Source organism: Anabrus simplex, chromosome 2, assembly GCF_040414725.1.
Source record: "Anabrus simplex isolate iqAnaSimp1 chromosome 2, ASM4041472v1, whole genome shotgun sequence".
Taxonomy (NCBI): Eukaryota; Metazoa; Arthropoda; class Insecta; order Orthoptera; family Tettigoniidae; genus Anabrus; species Anabrus simplex.
This window is the reverse complement of record NC_090266.1, coordinates 116,773,670-116,792,650: the sequence shown is the minus strand read 5'-3', so window position 1 is coordinate 116,792,650 and position 18,981 is coordinate 116,773,670. Positions and strand designations below refer to the sequence as shown.

At 43.1% G+C, this 18,981-nt stretch overlaps 1 protein-coding gene across 1 annotated transcript in view; it reads right to left on the bottom strand.

The window, feature by feature from the left end:
- Window positions 1-2,084, bottom strand: part of LOC136863916 (electron transfer flavoprotein beta subunit lysine methyltransferase) — a 205,925-nt gene extending 203,841 nt beyond the window's left edge. The window contains exon 1 of the mRNA XM_067140338.2: window positions 1,698-2,084. The gene's annotated coding sequence lies outside the window, so the exon portion shown is untranslated. The remainder of the gene's footprint in view (window positions 1-1,697) is intronic.
- Between the last annotated feature and the right edge of the window lie 16,897 nt (window positions 2,085-18,981).

Sequence of the window (18,981 nt, the reverse complement as noted above, 5' to 3'; positions counted from 1 at the left end):
ATTACGTGCCATCCCCGGAGGCCCGGGTTCGATTCCTGGCTCTGCCACGAAGTTTGAAAAGTGGTACGATGGCTGGAACGGGGTCCACTCAGCCTCAAGAGGTCATCTCAGTAGAGGTTCAATTCCCACCTCAGCCAACCTAGAAGTGGTTTTCCGTGGTTTCCCACTTCTCCTCCAGGCAAATGCCGGGATGGTACCTAACTTAAGACCACGGCCGCTTCCTTTCCTCTTCATGGTGTATCCCGTCCGATCTTCCCATGCCACCCACAAGGCCCCTGTTCAACATAGCATGTGAGGCCCCCTGGGCGAGGTACTGGTCCTCCTCTCCAGCTGTATCCTCCGAACCCAAAGTCTCACGCTCCAGGACACTGCCCTTGAGGCGTTAGAGGTGAGATCCCTCGCTGAGTCCGAGGAAATCAACCCTGGAGGTTAAACGGATTAAGAAAGAAAGAAAAGATTTTTAAACCCTACAGGTGTCCATCCAACTACTGACACTACAGTAACAGTGGCTGATTGCTACACTTAACTGTCAGAAGGAGACCTACAGGTGCCCATTGCTCTTAAAGAAATAATGTAATGGAAAAGCGACTATCCCAGCAGCTGCTTGAAGTGAGTGATGGGAAACCCTCACACAAGATGGCAGGCAGGACAGCTCGAACCACGGATCTCATTAACAACACAAGCCTTGCTTATAGGCGCGTGTTTCGTCGTCCGGGCTATTTCTGTGGTTAATATTTGGGTGAGAGAGTTCAGAGTGATGATGAGCTATGAGTGAAATGCGAAGGGAACGCAGAGCACTGAAAATAAGGGAACAGGTGATATTTTCTTACCCTTAACTTGCTATTCCACCGAACTTAAGAACTTGACAGAATTCATTACTTTTGCCGAGCTCCGTGGCAAAGTCATCATTCTTCTGTTTTAATAGTTGGTTCAATCCTAGATAAGGTCGCTGACATTTGAAGCTGAAATGCGCCAGCTCCGTATCGTTGACTTCCGAGATGTTACAGCGCTTCTTAAGCGGACAAAATTAATACAATCCGATATATCTTGAAATCTATAGAAATTAAAGCTATATTAAACAAATAGCATTATTTTATTTATTTATTTAATTAATTAATTTATTTATTTATTTTTATTTAGTTATTTATTTATTTATTTATAAGGCATGGTTCTTTAGCTGAATGGTCAGCGTAGTGGACTTGGGTTCATAGGATCTCGGGTTCGACTCCCGGCCAGACCAGAGAGTTAAGGCGCGTCTGGTTAACTCCTCTAACTCGGTGGCTAGGTGTTCGTCATTGTCTTAATACTCATCTCCATTTACAGAGAACACATAACCCTACAGAAACATACAATAGTGAATGCAACCGTTCACATATGGTTGGTGTCAGGAAGGACATCCGGCCGTAAATCTGGGCTGAATCTACATTAATGAAAATCCTACATAACTAGAAAAAAGGCCAGGAAGAAATTATTACTTTCAAGCAGTTTCGTTTAAAATGAAAATTCCGTTTGCTGTAGGATAAAAATGAAAGGGTAGGTGCTGTGTTATTGCCTGGACGTTTCTCGGAAATAAACTAGTACAATGGCAAATTGAGGAATGTAAGGCACTATTATTATTGTCATAGTAAATCATCATGGCCTAGAACCAAGTTGATGTTTGTTATTATGAAATTTCGCGGGACTTTACCGTTACTTACCTTGAAATACAGGCTGATGAAAGCACGCGCTGATTAGCACCTAGGTGATTATCTTCTTATCGTAAAACGAGGATTGCCACTTATCTACCACTTAATGCTGTACTAATCACTGATAATGAGTGACAACGGACCAGACACACGGTGGATGGGAAGTCGCTTGTTGCGTCCAACACACCCCCTCTTAATTGCAGGAGAGTCGTCTTAGCTGTGAGGTCTCAGGCTATCTCCCCGCCCACTGTTACGTCTCCTAGCCAAGCCAACTTCACTGTGCAGTCTGCTCGTTTTAAACCCAGCCTTTACGACTGGACTAAATACTACCAGCTAACAGCTCACTCAGATTTCATTGTTTAGAAGAAAATCGCAGTTGGGATTTAAAACAGTCTTTGATGCTCCAATCACCGCGAGGCAGAGAGCAGGTTGTTTATACCCCTCAAGCGCGCTCCCCACCTCTACAGAATCACACCTGACGAAATGCCTGTTGCTCACCGACGTAAACGAAGGCAGATGTGTGTGACCAGGCAATATAGATCTACAGTCTTATTTCGGGGAACGGTATAACCCTGGCGAAATGGCAAGAAAAGTTTTGTTCCATTAAAACGCACCATGAAAGCAGTTCTCACCGTGGATCAGTGAGAGAATGTCGCCCTTTTCATCAAAGACCGAGTGTTCAAACCCGGCTGAAGTAGTCAGATTTTTAAAACACAGGAAACAATGTTAATTCGCACTCCACTTCGTATGAGATCGGCAAGTAAAAGAGAATTATTATTATTATTATTATTATTATTATTATTATTATTATTATTATTATTATTATTATTAGAATTTGCTTCACGTCGCGCCGAAACACATACCTCTTAAGGAGACGTTGGGATAGGAAACTGCTAGGAGCAGGAAAAAAGCGGCCGTGGCCTTAAAGTAAAGCTCCAGCATTTGCTTGGTGTGAAAATGGGAAACTACTGAAAACCATCCTCAGGGCTGCCGACAGCGGGATTCGAACCCACTATCTCCCGAATCCGAGCTGACAGCTGGGTGCCTCAAACCACGTGACAACTCGCTTGGTAACGTAAATCTAAATTAATGGAGGTCAGCTTCTGTGTCATCTTATAGAATAGAACGGAACGTTGAAATTGAATCGCAGGCAACCGAAATGAAATTAAAATGCCTGAACATGGTTACCGAGGCCATACGATTATTATTATTATTATTATTATTATTATTATTATTATTATTATTATTATTATTATTATTATTATTCTTTCTGTCTTTCTTTCTTACTTTCTTTATTTCTTTCTTTCTTTCTTTCCTAATCTGTTTACCGTCCAAGGTTAGTTTTCCCCTCGGACTTAGCGAGGGATCCCACCTCTACCGCCTCAAGGGTAGTGTCCTGGAGCGTGAGACTTTGGGTCGGGGGATATAACTGGGAAGAAAGACCAGTAACTCTCCCAGGCGACCTCACCTGCTATGCTGAATAGGGGCCTTGGGGGGGGGGGGGGTGGAATTGGAAGCGATAGACAAAGAAGAGGAAAGGAAGCGGCCGTGGCCGTACGTTAGGTACCATACCGGCATTTGATTGGAGGGGAAGTGGGAAACTATGGAAAACCACCTAAAGAAAGGCTGAGGTGGGAATCGAACCCCCCTCTACTCAGTCGACCTCCCGAGGATTAATGGACTCCGTTGCAGCCCTCGTACCACTTTTCAGATTTCGTGTCAGAGCTGGGAATCGAACCCGGGCCTCCAGGGGTGGCAGCTAATCAAACTAACCACTACACTACAGAGGCGGACATTATTATTATTATTATTATTGTTATTATTATTATTATTATTATTATTATTATTATTATTATTATTATTATTATTATTATTATTATTATTATTATTATTATTATTAAAGGGAGAACCTTCTTTATCACGTGGATTTATTGCGATTTTACTTTTCTGTTTTTGTTCTCATCCAATCCAAACAAATCACATCACGTCAAAACTTCAGCCCGAATTAGTTTTCAGTTATTATTATCATGAATTCGCTCATCATCGGAAAGCTATTGGAATTGAGGCATGGTACTTGAGTGTCAACATATGTGGCTTTTTACCAAGGCGCCTGGGATTCCCAGCGGGCTGAGTGGCTGACATAGTAGAACACTGGCTTTCTGAGCTCAAGGTGACAGCATCGATCCGGGCTCAGTCTAGTGGTAAAGTGCTCAAATACGCCAGCGTCCTGTCCATAGATTTACTTCAAGAAATCCTGCGAGATAAACTTGCCAGCACCTGGCGTCTCCGAAAATCTCAGAAGTATTCAGTAGGACGTAAAACCGATATAATTGGTATTAAATATTGTGTTCCTAAATCCTCCTGGACAGAACAATGCGCGACTTTTTTCGTATTTATTTTGTACGCTTTGCTTTACGTCGCATCGACACAGATACGTCTTATGGCGATGAGGGGATAGGGATGGGCTAGGAGTGGGAAGGAAGCGGCCGTGGCCTTAATTAAGTTACAGCCCCAGCATTTGCCTGGTGAGAAAATGGGAAACCACCGAAAACCATCGTAATGGCTGCCGACAATGGGGTTCGAACTCTCTTGGTCTTTTCTTATTCATTTCGTTGATATCGTTGACAAGAATAAGAGTTATTAACACAGATTATGGTCTGTATGACGCAATCTTGCCCAATATTCTTCTTTTGCGGTATTACAATTTTACCTTTTTTTTCTTCTTGTCCAATCCAAGCCAATCATGTCACATCAGAACTCCAGCTCGAATTAGTTTTCAGTTATTTTTATCATAATTTCTCTCATGATCGGAAAACTCTTTCAGTTAGTTTAGAGGTGTTTGAAATGCCAAAGAGCTTGGTTCAATCAACATTATCGAATGCCTTTTCCAGCTCTACGAAAACCATGTACGCAGAGTTGGCCTTTTCAATTCGTTCCTGTAAGACCAGACGTAAGTCAGGATTGCTTCATGTGTTCCTGCATTTCTTCTGAAGCCAAACTGATCTTCTCCCAACTCTATTTCAACTACTCTTTCCATTCTTCTGTACATAATACACGCTAAAATTTTGTAGGCGTGAGATACTAATGGTGCGGTAGTTTTCATACTTGACAGCGCCTTCTTTCTTGGGAATGGGTATATCAACATTCTTTCCAAAATCAAAACTATGTTACCTTTTGAGTTAAATTTCGTGTCAAATCGACGGTGTATTTATTTGTTATAACTTATTAGTACGCTGTGCATTAGTGGACTCTTGCATGGAGCAGCTTCGTCTTATTTCTTTATGTAATACAGTTGTTTCTCTCTGTATGGGTTTTTCATGGTCCTCACAAAACATACCGTACGCCACACTGTAAATGTATTCTATACCGGTATTTGCTTGCAAACATTATGAGTGATTCCCCATCTACCCCACCAAGGTCCCGATCAGTGTATTGCGCGACATAGTATTTTACCCTTGTTTCTTAATGTCGTGTGATTATTACCAGCCAAGTTCAGTCTAGGGAGGTCAAGATACGAATGTTACTTATGGAACCGCCATGTTGATTCTTTAAGTAAGCGTAACCAAAAGCAAATGTATTCAAATTTAGAGGATTTAGGTACCAAATATTCAAATAAGAACAAATAAGCTACTATTTTTCATGTAGGATTAAATTGGGCATCTACCGTCCAAATAACTGTATAGGGGCTGCCTGGCCGAGGCGGTGAATTCGTGCTCGGTTCGCCCGGAAGGACGTGGGTTCGAATCCCCGTCAGGAATTCGTAAAATTTAAGAAACGAGATTTCCACTTCTGGAGGTGCACATGGCCCTGAAGTTCACTCAGCCTACACCAAAAATGAGTACCAGGTTAATTCCTGGGGGCAAAGGCGGCCGGGCGTAGAGCTAACCACTCAACCCCATCAAGTGCCGAGGATTGCGGATAGTGGAAGCCTTTACCGTCCATCCCTTCAAGGGCCTTCATGGCCTGTACGGAGATGACTTTGCTTTTTTTTTTTTTTTTTTTTGCTTCATATACTGTAACTGTATAACAAATGGACATGAATACATTCAGAGCTATTTGAATAGGAATATAATTAACGGAATCTGAATTTCTTTTTTTGAGAAATAATAATCAACAGAAGTGCTCTTATATGCTCTTTTACTTCCATACAACTTGGTCTTACTGTATTTCTTATTAATAATGAAACCTAATGAAACCTACAACCTGTTTTCCAATCATTGACCGGGTCAGGGATGGAATGAATGAAGCTCCCATCTTGCGGCGAGGATAGGAATTGTGCCGGCTGCCGAAGCCTGTCGCACTCCACTGGGGCAATGTTTAATGACTGACAGATGAAATGAAATGATAGTGTTGCTGAAATGAAAGACGATAGGAAAAACCGGAGTACCCGTAGAAAAACCTGTCCCGCCTCCGCTTTGTCCAGCACAAATCTCACATGGAGTGACCGGGATTTCAACCACGGAACCCAGCGGTGAGAGGCCGACGCGCTGCTGCCTATGCAACGGAGGTTACTTTCTTATTAATAACATCTGTCGAAATAGGTAATCTCATTGACAGAAACATGGAAATCTGAACGGTACCTCTGTTATATTATATTTACATGAAATATTGAACTTAATGTACTTAAAGACAGTAAATTACCTTCAAGATATTCTTTATTAAGAAAGTAGTTAGGGGTACTGCATTTAAAAAAGGTTAAGTTACTTCAGCATGTTGACAAAACTGAATGCCTCTTGAGTTGAGTGCATTAAATTATGTCTGCTAACTGTTGTTATCCATTCATGTGGAAATTTTTTAGGTTCTGAGGCAAAAATACTCTTCATGTATACATCGAAAGTAATGTTCTTAGTTACTTACTAGTTTATGGATAACCAATGCAGCTAAATAACACAAGGTGGTGGTGGTTATGATTGTTTTAAGAGGAAGTACAACTGGGCAACCATCCTCTATTACGACTAATCAGAGGGAGAAAATGGAAGGGTTTCGACACTTCGACAGTGAAGGTATCAGCCAAAGAAAGACAGAAGCCACGAAGTTCATGAAAATCAAAGACCCCCTGGGCCTCGAATACTGTATCACAGTCGGGGTCGGTAAAGAACAAGAGTTGATCAAGGGAGGTCGGATAGGATAGACAAAGTGAGGAGCCTGGCACAAGTAAATGGAAACAATGCCAGGACTCAAATAACTGCGAACTGCGTGGTCACCAACCTACGCTCCCAATTTAAGAGTTCCTGGGACCCCTTTTAGTCGCATTTTATGACACATAGGGGATAGCATGGATGTATTGTACCGCCCCGACGAAATAGCACAAAGCCGGTATCTGTATTATGTTTATGTCAACATCATTTGAAAACTGGTGATCATAACTTGTAGGACTGCAGTTTTCAGTTGTCTTTTGGCACGAAAAAATCAAGATAATAATAATAACAATAATAATAATAATAATAATAATAATAATAATAATAATAATGTTATTGGCTTTACGTCCCACTAACAATTTTTACGGTTTTCAGAGACGCCGAGGTGACGAAATTTAGTCCCGCAGGAGTTCTTTTAAATGTTGGTAAATCTGCCGACACGAGGTTGACGTATTTGAGCACCTTCAAATACCACTGGACTGAACCAGGATATAACCTGCCAAACTGGAGTCAGAAAGCCAGAGTCTCAATCGCCTGAAGCACTCAGCCCGGCTAAAGAAGGAGAATAAGAAGATTTAGACATTAGGTGAATATTGGGCTACAGTTATCATTCCAGTCACATGTCTCACTTTTGTAGGAGTGGTATAAGACTTGTGGTAGATAACTGCGAACCGATTTGTATAGGCTTTCATAAGCTTTACCCCCTGTGGGTGGGTGTGGTGGAATAACACCGACGGTATTCCCTGCTTGTCGTAAGAGGTGACTCAAAGGGTTCCCAGGGACTCTTAACTTGGAAAAGCGGGTTGACGACCACGGGGCTGAGTCCTGTCATTTCTTCTACTTACTTATGCCAGACTCCTTACTTTAATTTTTCCTAAACAATCTCCCTTGGGTAATTAGCTCGAAAAAGAAAACACCAATAATATGATTATACAGTTACTATTACCTTTATTGCTTCTTTAAAAAAAACATATTTGTTTGGGGGTTTCCTAGAATATTTTAAGAACTTGGGTAGGTTAGGAACATTTTTGGGATGGAATTCCACTTCAGTATTTCCGTCCATCTACACTCTTCTGTACAAACTGCGATTCATCAAACTGTTGTCAGAAGAAAATACATAATGGAACCCATAAAAAAATCGTTCAAATAAACATACGATTCTTCAGGAATAAGTCTGTACCGGGCGGTACACCTCCGCTCCGCTAATTCAAACATTGCGCCAGTTGAAACTCCTCTACTGGAGGAAGCCTGAACTTTAACAACCATGTTAATTCTAAAGTTTCTCAGAAGATGTCTCTACTGTAAATTTTGAAGAGTTCTGAACTGTCTTTTTCGATTTATATTTGTTTTCTCTGTAGTGAGAAGTGTGAACATTCTCTTCTAGATGGCACCACTTAAGAACTAAAATTGCGCACCCTGGTGCGAAGTGAAGGAACTGTTTTTTGAGAAATTTTGTGTTCATAAGTTTGTCCTTTGTTAAATTTCTTTCAGTCATTTTTTGGGTTGGCAGTATAACCCTTCTCTTTCCGCTTGTTTTGAATTTAGCCAATCCCGAATTTCTTTAATTAATTTTCAACCAATAATGTGTGTCTTCTCCAATATGGATATGTTGCTTGATCCTAGTCAATAAAGTTGAGGGGGTGTGGGTTCTCATTCATGAAACGTCTCGAATTTTCCGCGAGGATATATAAACTGCTGATTTTCTGGTCTCGGGGCGACTTCCGTAACATCTTTCCTAGTGTGATTATATAGCAGGGGGCGGGAAGCGCCCCTTTCTTCAGACGGCAGTTCATCCATCAGGTAATGGCCTTTTAATAACTTCTTTGTTTGCTAGCTCAGCAGTTTAACCCTCGGGGCGGGTTCGAAACTTTCCTCATGTAACCTATATTTAAAATGCAAAATACACTTGGTATAAATTCTGTCTCTTTAACTACAAATTGGGATAGAGAGTGCCTAACCCTCTCTAGCTCCCATTCATTTTGTTTTGAGGCGACTACGTTTTTATAACAGTTTCCCTTCTACTCGTAATGTCATAACATTTTTCTATCGTGTCACCTCCGTAGTCTGGGATTAGCCCTTGTATAAGCGGCCTAGTGCCAAGTAGGTTTTAAAGAAGTGTATTAGGAGTGCAGTTACGCCTCCTCTCAAGTTGGTATTTTGGGGGCCATGTAATTGCCCTGTTTCTTTATTGAATAGGCCTCAGTAGGTTGGGTATTTTTACCTCTGTTTTCATGTGCTTGGAGGACAGCTTGAAGGTGGAGTTTGGTGAGGCCTTTGATAGGCTTGAACTTTGAGAGCGGGTTGCTCTTTCTTAAATTTGGGTTCTGTGTGCCTCGAGGAGGCTTTACTGGGTAAATGGGAGCTAGTGCTCCTTGGTATGATTGGGGTTTTCTGCCCCTTTGTTGAACCTTATACATAAGTAAAGTTGGGCTCTTTGCTCAACGATTGTGTGTCTGGGGGCTCGAAGCCCAAAACCATTGACAAATTGTAATTGTACATTCTTGATTTGTTGCTAGGCTACTGAGTACCTGTTATATTTGTTATTTCTTGATCTTGAAAAGAAAATATAACCCTGTTAAATTTTAAATTAACTTTAATTTCGTGTATTGAGACCTATTCATCCCAGCACCTTCTTTCACCTCTGCTGATCCACCAAACCACGGTAACAAATTTAATTGTAATAACTCACTAACCTCGCACAAGACAGAATTATATGTAGATTGCCACTTATCACGCCTGCAGGTTTGTACCGTACCCTCTGATCTTACCATTGCTTATCACTGGAAAGCTAAAAACTCTAAACCCGCTAGTTGACTTATTCTGACAATTTAGTATAGCACAGTATCGGACTCGCCCACATCACAACAATGCTCAAGACCGGGCGAGTTGGCCGTGCGGTTAGGGGCGCGCAGCTGTGAGCTTGTGTCCGGGAGATAGTGGGTTCGAATCCCACTGTCGGCAGCCCTGAAGATGGTTTTCCGTGGTTTCCCATTGTCACACTAGGCAAATGCTGGGACTGTGCCTTAATTAAGGCCACGGCCGCTTCCTTCCCACTCCGAGCCATTTCCTATCCCACCGTCGCTATAAGACCTGTCTGTGTCAGTGCGACGTAAAGCAAATTGTAAAAAAATAATGCTTAAGGCTCAATACGCCGAGGATTGTGGTACCGTGTCCAGACCTTCCACGACTGACCTTATTAGCAGCCTGGTGCAGCCTTCGTAAGCCGGACCCTCCAACGAGAGCAGATGGCATTTGCCGTGCACATGAAATTCCGCACGCGTGTGTGTGAAGTGCAAGAATGTTAGGGGCATGACGAAGACCCTGAAAGAATCCCGGGACTCTACCTAAAATCGAAGCCAGGGTTCCAGATCCGACCTTTCAGCCACGAAGTCGGACTAATACATGTTGCTTTCGATCTGTTGCCGCTCTATAATAAATATTTCGTTGCGATTCCCTCGATAACTACGCTTTTATCCCGTGTCATTGTCGACTCTGGACATCAGTTATTCCAACAAGAGATGGAAACACCGTCTTGCATCACAAGTATCAGCGATGAGGGTAGGTTTTTGGTCGAAGTGTTCTCGTCTAGGGAGACTTTGTACTGATTATAGACCTACTAAGCTTCAGGCACTGGAAGAAAGTATAACTGGTGAGCCTTACTGAAATGAGGCAATCATTTCTCGTGTACGTCTGTCCGGAGATGTCATTGGCTCCGAGTTCGTGTTATGGACGATAACGCCACACCTCAACGTTCTTCGTTAGCTGATAAGTAAGGTTCGGATTTAAGGAAAAGTTATATTTCTTTCCTGAAGTCATTCTACGCGAAATCTTGAAAAAAAAAAGTGTGAATGATGGGTCCCTGACCCCGTTTAGAACAATTTGATGTCGCATAAAAGTGCATGTTTCGGTAATTTTTACTGTTTTGATCATACTTCGCTCATTTTAGTGATGTAATGTCATATTTGCCGGCCCCGTGGTGTAGGGGTAGCGTGCCTGCCTCTCACCCGGAGGCCCCGGGTTCGATTCCCGGCCAGGTCAGGGATGTTTCACTCGACCTGAGGGCTGGTTCGAGGTCCACTCAGCCTACGTGATTAGAACTGAGGAGCTATCTGACGGTGAAATGGCGGCCCCGGTCTCGAAAGCCCAGAATAACGACCGAGAGGATGCGTCGTGCTGACCACACGACCCCTCGTAATCTGCAGGCCTTCGGGCTGAGCAGCCGTCGCTGGGCAGGCCAAGACCCTTTCAAGGGCGTTAAGTGCCGTGGGGTTTGGTTTGGTTAATGTCATATTCGGTTATATTTTGAACATTATTGTTACCGAGCTCGATAGCTGCAGTCGCTTAAGTGCGGCCAGTATCCAGTATTCGGGAGATAGTAGGTTCGAACCCCACTGTCGGCAGCCCTGAAAATGGTTTTCCGTGGTTTCCCATTTTCACACCAGGCAAATGCTGGGGCTGTACCTTAATTAAGGCCACGGCCGCTCCTTCCCACTCCTAGCCCTTTCCTGTCCCATCGTCGCCGTAAAACCTATCTGTGTCGGTGCGACGTAAAACAACTAGCAAAAAAAACATTATTGTTTAAATTGAGGCGTCGTTTTTAACAAGGTACCTGTTATATGCGTCCAAAACTCCTTTTTATAAAGCGTGTAAAGTTAAGGTGGCGGAGGGAAAGTGATATCATGTTCAACAGCATTGCTCTACGGCTGAGCATAAAAACTGTGTGAATCGAAAGTCTTCTGAACACATCAGGCAGGCTGTTTTGTTTGATACAGCGAAATATTCGTCTACCAAATCTTTCGATTTCTCAAAAGACACCTGCGAAATGTTGCTACCTGTCAATATTCCGTTTAATGAAGTGAACAACGAGCACTTCCGAAAATTCTTAACCACATACACAAAATGCGAAAATGTTAATTGCCCTCCTGTTATGAACAGACGCTTCAGAAATGTAATCAACAATAGCACCTGTGTATCGTTGATGATACTATGGATGTTTGCGGGAGGTAGGTTGCGAATGTAGTAATTGGAACTCTTCTCGTGGATCGTCCGGGTGATGTATTTTTTTTACTTTATTCAGAGGTTCTAGATGCTGCTAATAAGTCCACGATTGCAGTACTGTTTTTTACAGTGCCATGAAACTTTTGTGGGATGGTGAATTTAAGCGAGAACGAATCTTGTTGATAGTAACCGATGATGCACATGACGGTGAAAGCAGCAGGGGGACTTGGGGTACTCTACCAAAAAATGGCCTATTTAACGCGTTTTCCTCGCGGTTTTTACAGGGTTTCCGAGGAAATATGGCAGAATATTCCTGATGTTGACCTTAATTCATTGACCTTGCGCTTTCGCTTTCTCTTCCTCCTCAGCCAGTGTTCACCCGATGGCGGACGTGGCTTTACGCAGTGGAGTACTGCTATCAATTCTACGAAACTATGCGAGAAACTGTTTCTGATATTGACAGTAGTGAAGCATCATCAGTAACGATTGTACTGGAATTGTTTTCGAATGATTTGTCGGGAGAACTAACATAATTATATTGCTTCAAATGATAGAGATCTGTCTAAAACAATCTCTCGCCTAGAAACTGCTGGTTTAGTTATGCGAGAGTTTGGGAATAGTAAAGTAAAACAAACAAGGGGTAGATTATCAGTTGCGGTAAAGAGCAAACTCATTAAGTACTGAGAGCAAAAGTGGGATACGCAACAATGTGCGGGGTTGTGGATCTGGCTTAGAAAAAGACGCCCCACAGCTAAGCCGTACATAAGTCTTCTTCTATTGGTAAGCAGTCGAACCGGCGGGTGAATTCTTTTTAAATGTCGTGTGGCTATTTCTATCCGAGTTCAGCCCTTGTAAGGCAGACCCTCCGATGAGGGTGGGGGGAATCTCCCATGTTTAGGTAACTGCGTGTTATTGTCGTAGACGATAGTGTTATGTGTGAGTTGCGGGGATGTTGGGGACAGCACAAACACCGAGCCATTGGAATTAACCAATGAAGGTTAAAATCCCCGACCCGGCCGGAAATCAAACCCGTGACCCTCTGTACCGCAGGCCACTTAGCTGACCATTCAGCCAATGAGTCGGAAAACCGGCGGGTGATCATGCTTAACGTTTGAGTCGCCGGTCGTTAACAAGGAAATTGTGAGAATTTTGCCCTAATATCGGCAGGGCGTTTTGAGTGGTATCGTGGCCGAAGATTTGAGCACCCTCTTAGTTATGGCGAATATTTTCATTAAATCCTAATTTTGTCCGGGCGCAAATGAACACCGCAGTTGAGATTACAGGAGTGCTTCCGTACGCTCAGATTCAGGCATTATTAAATTATTATTGCCAAACTGATGGTTTCAAGATGACCCCGCTGTAACAAGAACATATCTCCTATTTTTCATTTGCATATCTCCCTAAAATAAAGATAAGGGGCGAAATTTCAGGAATGGTGTCTTCACACGTAGAGAGGAAAAACAGGTGAAATCGATATGGCTCTGGAAATGCTTAATTGCTCAGTTATCAAACTGTCAAGTAAGATTTTTTTAAGTACGCCAATATGTTTCTTGGCTGGAATTAAATGCGAGTGTGATACTGTGTAGAAGGGCACTGAATGCAGTGTGGTCGGAGATTTAAATGGGAGTATGGGGTGGGTATGTGGGAAAGCGGGACTGAGCACGAGTGGGTAGGTGATAGCGATCTGTGCTCAGATGGCCTTCACTTGAACCGCATAGGTAAGTATGAGTTAAGGCTTGGTTTCTCAGAACCGACGCATGCGAGGTGCGAGGTGCGAGGCCCGCCTCGCACAAATCCAGACTACACGAGCTTATGCAAGTGGTTTCTCAAGCTGCGCGGTGCGCAGTGTGCGCAACCTCGCAGTGAGACCTCGCAGCGTCACCTCGCACTGATTCGTCCGGCCAGATTTGTGCGAGGCGAGAGCAGTGCGAGGCGACATTGTTTCTGTTCTTGTTTTCACTGTTTTGTGCAACACGATGAGCTTTACGGCCGAAATGGACGAGGAACTGATTGAAGAAGTTCGAATACTCCCAGTGTTGTATAACCTACAACACAAGAGCTACAAAAACAACGTTGTGAAAGACAACTTATGGAAAATGATATCACTGAAGTTGGATAGAACAGCTAATAAATGTTGCTAGTTTTATGTATTATACGATGGTCTTGAGAAGGAAAGAGTTCGTAAAAATAGAAACTCCAAAAACGGAGGTACCGGACGATTAATGTTAATTTACTGTCATTTGGAACCTCCGTTCTTGGGTTTCTTTGTTTTTTCATTGATGTGGTAGCTGCCTCTGTGGATCGGTGGTAGGGTGTCTATTATTATTATTATTATTATTATTATTAAATTATTATTATTATTATTATTATTAATGTTATAACAAATATAATGAGTTCAGTTTCAAAGGATTAAATAATTAACAGATTTAGAAATGATATATCAACCAATAAATCCATTATTTTAATATAAAATATGCCAATATATATAATTTTACAAAATTTGAGTTCAGTATTGTTCATTTAATAAAATCACGTGTTCATTCCGTTATTATGCTAACTGGGTCACAGAAAAAGTAAACTATAGGTAAACAAATACATGTTTGTCCGTTAGAAAAAAACTGTCACTCCACCCTGTTAGCTTATTCTCTTTGTCATACCGATTCTCTCTCCCTGCTACAAAAATATTTCTTGAAGCTGTCTCTTATCATGAAAGCATCATGTGTAGAATTACCTCCGTTGTCAGATGCCAGAGGAATCATGTTTTCTTCTGTTAATTCCAAATTGCCAATAAAGTGTTCATTTGGGCAAGGAATTCGCTCATTCCGGAGAAGGTGTGGACGATACAGGCTGACATCACAAGATCATCAACAGTTTCCATTGATACTGCTATAGGGGTGAAGAAAACCCTCCAGTACTGACACAAAATCCGCTTCCTCTTCCAACAGTAGCGCACAGGCTGCGAGATCCAATGAACAAAACATGTGCTCGGCAACTGATCCGCATCGCAGCCTGGGAAACCACGAGCCTCGCAGCGTCATTGGGACGAAAGTACGCAACGTCGGTCTCGCACCTCGCACCTCGCATGCGTCAGTTCTGAGAAACCAAGCCTTTAGGGGGTTTGTTCAGAATGGTTATAGGGAAGTAATTCAGGGAAACGGGGAGGACAAGGAAGCGCCGATGAGAGTACACGCAGCTGGAAGTCAAGTAAGGATGACAAAGTAGTTAAACTTGTGACGTATTGTAGGGAAAGGAATAGAATTAAGTAATTTAATAGATACATTGTTCCCTGTAGTATTACGGGTGCAATATACGAGTTGGGGCATAAGTCATGAAAAACTAATTTTTTTCGTACGAATTCGGGATCTAAGAAACAAATGGAAATACGCAGTTGGGAGTGCGGAGCGTAAGGTGCTGTAGAATGTATGAATAATGCCGAGTTGGTTTACCAGAGTGAGGAATCTGTCTGCCATGAAACCCTTGTACTACATAATGTTACCTTTACCGCATACCCTCAAAGTTGCCCCTAGATGGTCCACAACATGTTGCCAACTATGCGAGAGACGTCGGATACGAGTCGCCTCACCCTGTGTGAATTCTTCAGTCTCGTAATTCAGAGCTTTCGCAATATCCTCTCGTGTCCCAAACCGTCTTCCACGCAATGATTCTTCACTTTGGGGATGAGGTCAAAATCGTACGGAGATAGGTCTGGTGAGTATGGCGGGTGTTCCAGTACTTCCCACTCTCTCCTTGTCTCGTTACATTCTTTCTGTATGGAGCCCGACTCACTACTGCAGTCCCACCGCCCTGAGCAACGCGTGCTGTGTCCATGCACTATGAGCGTCAGCTTTCCAGGACATTGTATGGTAACACCATGAAGTATGAGCTAAAACTACTTGCCATGACTTCTGTCGAAACACTCGTATTTACCTCATGTCTGACTAAGTTCACCCTGCTACAGTATGGAGTGGACCTTGCAGCGAGCGACTCAACGGCGAGTTCCAGACGGTGGGAAATAACCTGACACTCTACAAGTGTCCACGGCTTGCGACGGATGAACCCTTGTGGGAGAGTAATGGATCTTCAGTAGAGGAAATTCTGCTGAAATCCCGTTAGTTGTCCCGTCTGTACTCCATTGGACCGACTACAAAAGACGTCTGGTCTCCATGATAGGAGCGGTCTAAATTTCTGTTGGCAGTAGCACTAAAATGCTTGGCGACAGGCGTGTGACGTGCCGGCCGTAATAACATAGTCACACGTTGATGGATTCTTGTCTAACAGATCTACTACAAAGGGTAGGGCATTCCCTGTAAGCGACGCGTTTTGGCAAGGCCCGTTCAACGTGAAAATTATACAAGGTTTATCGTCGCCCACTGTGAGGAAGGTACAACGAGATAGCAAAAGCTCTCGAAAACCGATACATCGAGATATGCTCAGTCTAAGAAACACAATGGAGTGGAAATAAGTCATACGGTATCGAATGCGGTTAGAAAAAATGTTGTACGGCAATCGCGGAACCACTGGAGGTGTTGGTATTGTCATATCTGAAAAATTTGACGGTAATGCCCTCTATGTTCAACGGTATTATGATTGCCTGATGAAAATTGTCTGCAGGATGTACTAATAAGGTACGGCCAAATTATGAAGACACATTCGTCACGCATAGAATAATATATGTTATACGGACATGGGTTCGGAAATGCTCTATCTCCATGTTATAACTCATTTCGTAACACTTTATGTAGTACACTGATGATGGGAGGCACACTGGAACAGAACTTACCAGTATACCACATGAAACATTCTTACATGAAATGTTCAAAATGCCCGCCGGTAGCAGTGCTACATGGATCAATCCGCCGTCGCATTGAATTCCAGATTTTCTGATGGCCAAACGACTTCCACCAAATATGCCTCTTGGGCAGCACTTAACGAAAAAACCGCCAAAGTGACCCAGAAGTCTACCTTATCATCTCTAGCGGTCTAAATGGGCATTTAGGTCGCAGAAAAGACGACCATGCTGCCCAAGGTAGGCATGAGTACAGTATGATGTAAAGGATGACGATGGAGAGCGAATCCTCGATTTTCTCAAACTCATGACCTGATCATCGTGATCACTTGGTTCAAGAAGCGTTGTCCACATCCAATCACGTACTACAGAGGAAGAAATGCAACCCAGATTGACTACATCCTTGTCAAACTTAAAGATCTCAAAGATGTGCTTGAAGCAAACGTAGTGACGCATAAAACTGTCACGATACAGCACCGAAGTTTGATCTGCAAGCTGAGTATCAAGCCACCAACAAACCAACAAGTAAAGTGAACTGGACCTGCGAGAATCAAATGGTGGCGCTTCAAAGGGAAGGAGGCCGAAGTCGTTGCACGAATTATACTCCCACTGATTACCACCGTAGAAGAAAGCTGGATGAAATTGAAAAGGGCTGTCCATGAAGCTGCTCATATCATTCTTGGAACAACACAACCAGGACGCCGGTGGATCGACAAAGTAACGTGGCCATCGGACGATATCAGAGACGTAGTGAACAAAAGACAAGATTGTACCATGAGTCTCTTGCCGACAAAACACCGCCTCGTTGAAAAAGCGTACAGAAAACCTCGTAGCGAAGCGAAGAAGAAGGTAGCCACATCAAAATCCGGACGGTTTACAGATCTGTATTCAAAAGTTGGCACACGTGAAGTGGGGAGAGACATCTACCGATTCGCTAAATCAATACAATGCAAAATAGAAGACATCCATCGATTTTACGGCATCAGTGATGAAAATGTTAACATTCTGACTGATTAAAGAAAAGTGGAAGAACGCTGGAAAAACTACTTCACGACGATCTCAACTGAAGAAATCTCCTACTCGCCAATCCCGACCACTTCGGCTGTCCAAGGGCCTGAGAAAGAAATTGAAATCGAAGAGATCAAGGCTGCTCTCATGAAAATGACGCCAATAGAGGCCACCGGTCCAGATGACCTTCCAGCAGAACTATAGTATTCTCACTGTTTGGATGCAGCAGGATGGTTAGCACACTCTTCAGCCGTGTTGTCAAAGAGGGACGAACCCCGACTGAATTGCAACGGAGCATCACAACACGCACCTTTAAAATTAAAGGTCTTCGCGCTGAGTGTGCTAATTATCGTCCAGTCAGGCTGCTGTGCCACGTTATGGAGGTCTCTGAGCGTATTCTAGACAGAGGGATTCATGAGAACATTAACCGTACCGACATCTAAGCTGGATTTGTGAAGAATTGCAGTACAACTGATGCAATTCATGCTGCACGGCTCTTAGTCGAGAAATGCCTTGAGAAAGACAAGAAGCTTCATCTCGCATTCTTGGATCTCGATAAGGTCTTCGATCGAGTAGTATACAGCCTCATTTGTCTAGCACTTAGAAAACATGATGTGTCAGACTATTTTGTCAACTGGATGCAGCTGCTTTATGTAGAACCGAGCGGCTACATCGAAACTTGCAGCACCCTCCAAAGACTTTCTCATCATAGTTGGCGTACAACCGGGTTCCGCCCAATCACTGCTCCTATTCAACTTAGTGATGGACACAGTGACAGTTGACCTGCACTGGCCATTACCTCGGAACCTTCTCTATGCTGTCGATGTCATGTTGGATGCAGAAAATAGGCTGGATCTACAACGCCAAATTCAGGAATGTACAACTGACGAAATACGATCTGCGCCTCAACAGGATTAAATCCGAACATATGGTGCACAAAAAATCGGAACCATCAAAGCAGACAGCGATGACCTGCTGCTAGTGAAAATACTTTAATACCTTGGTTCTACGATAGGTGGATTTTTCGAAGATGTCAACACGAGAATAATTAGCCTGGATTAATTTGTGAACAACAACTGGAGTCACTTGCGAACGCAGAATGGAAGAACATATACAATCACAAATCTACCTCACAGTCATCCACCCTGTCGCACTCTAAGGCTGGAAATGTTGGCCGATAACAACTGAGACAGAGCGCCGGCTTAGCGTAATGGAGACAAAGATGTTGAGGTGGACAGTTGGCATCACTAAATTACATCGCATTTCGAACTACTGTACAGCATCAGGAAACGGTTTGGCGTTGAATCAATCCACGAGAAAATGCTCGAGAGCCGTCTGCGATGGTTTGAGCACGTTTTACGAACAG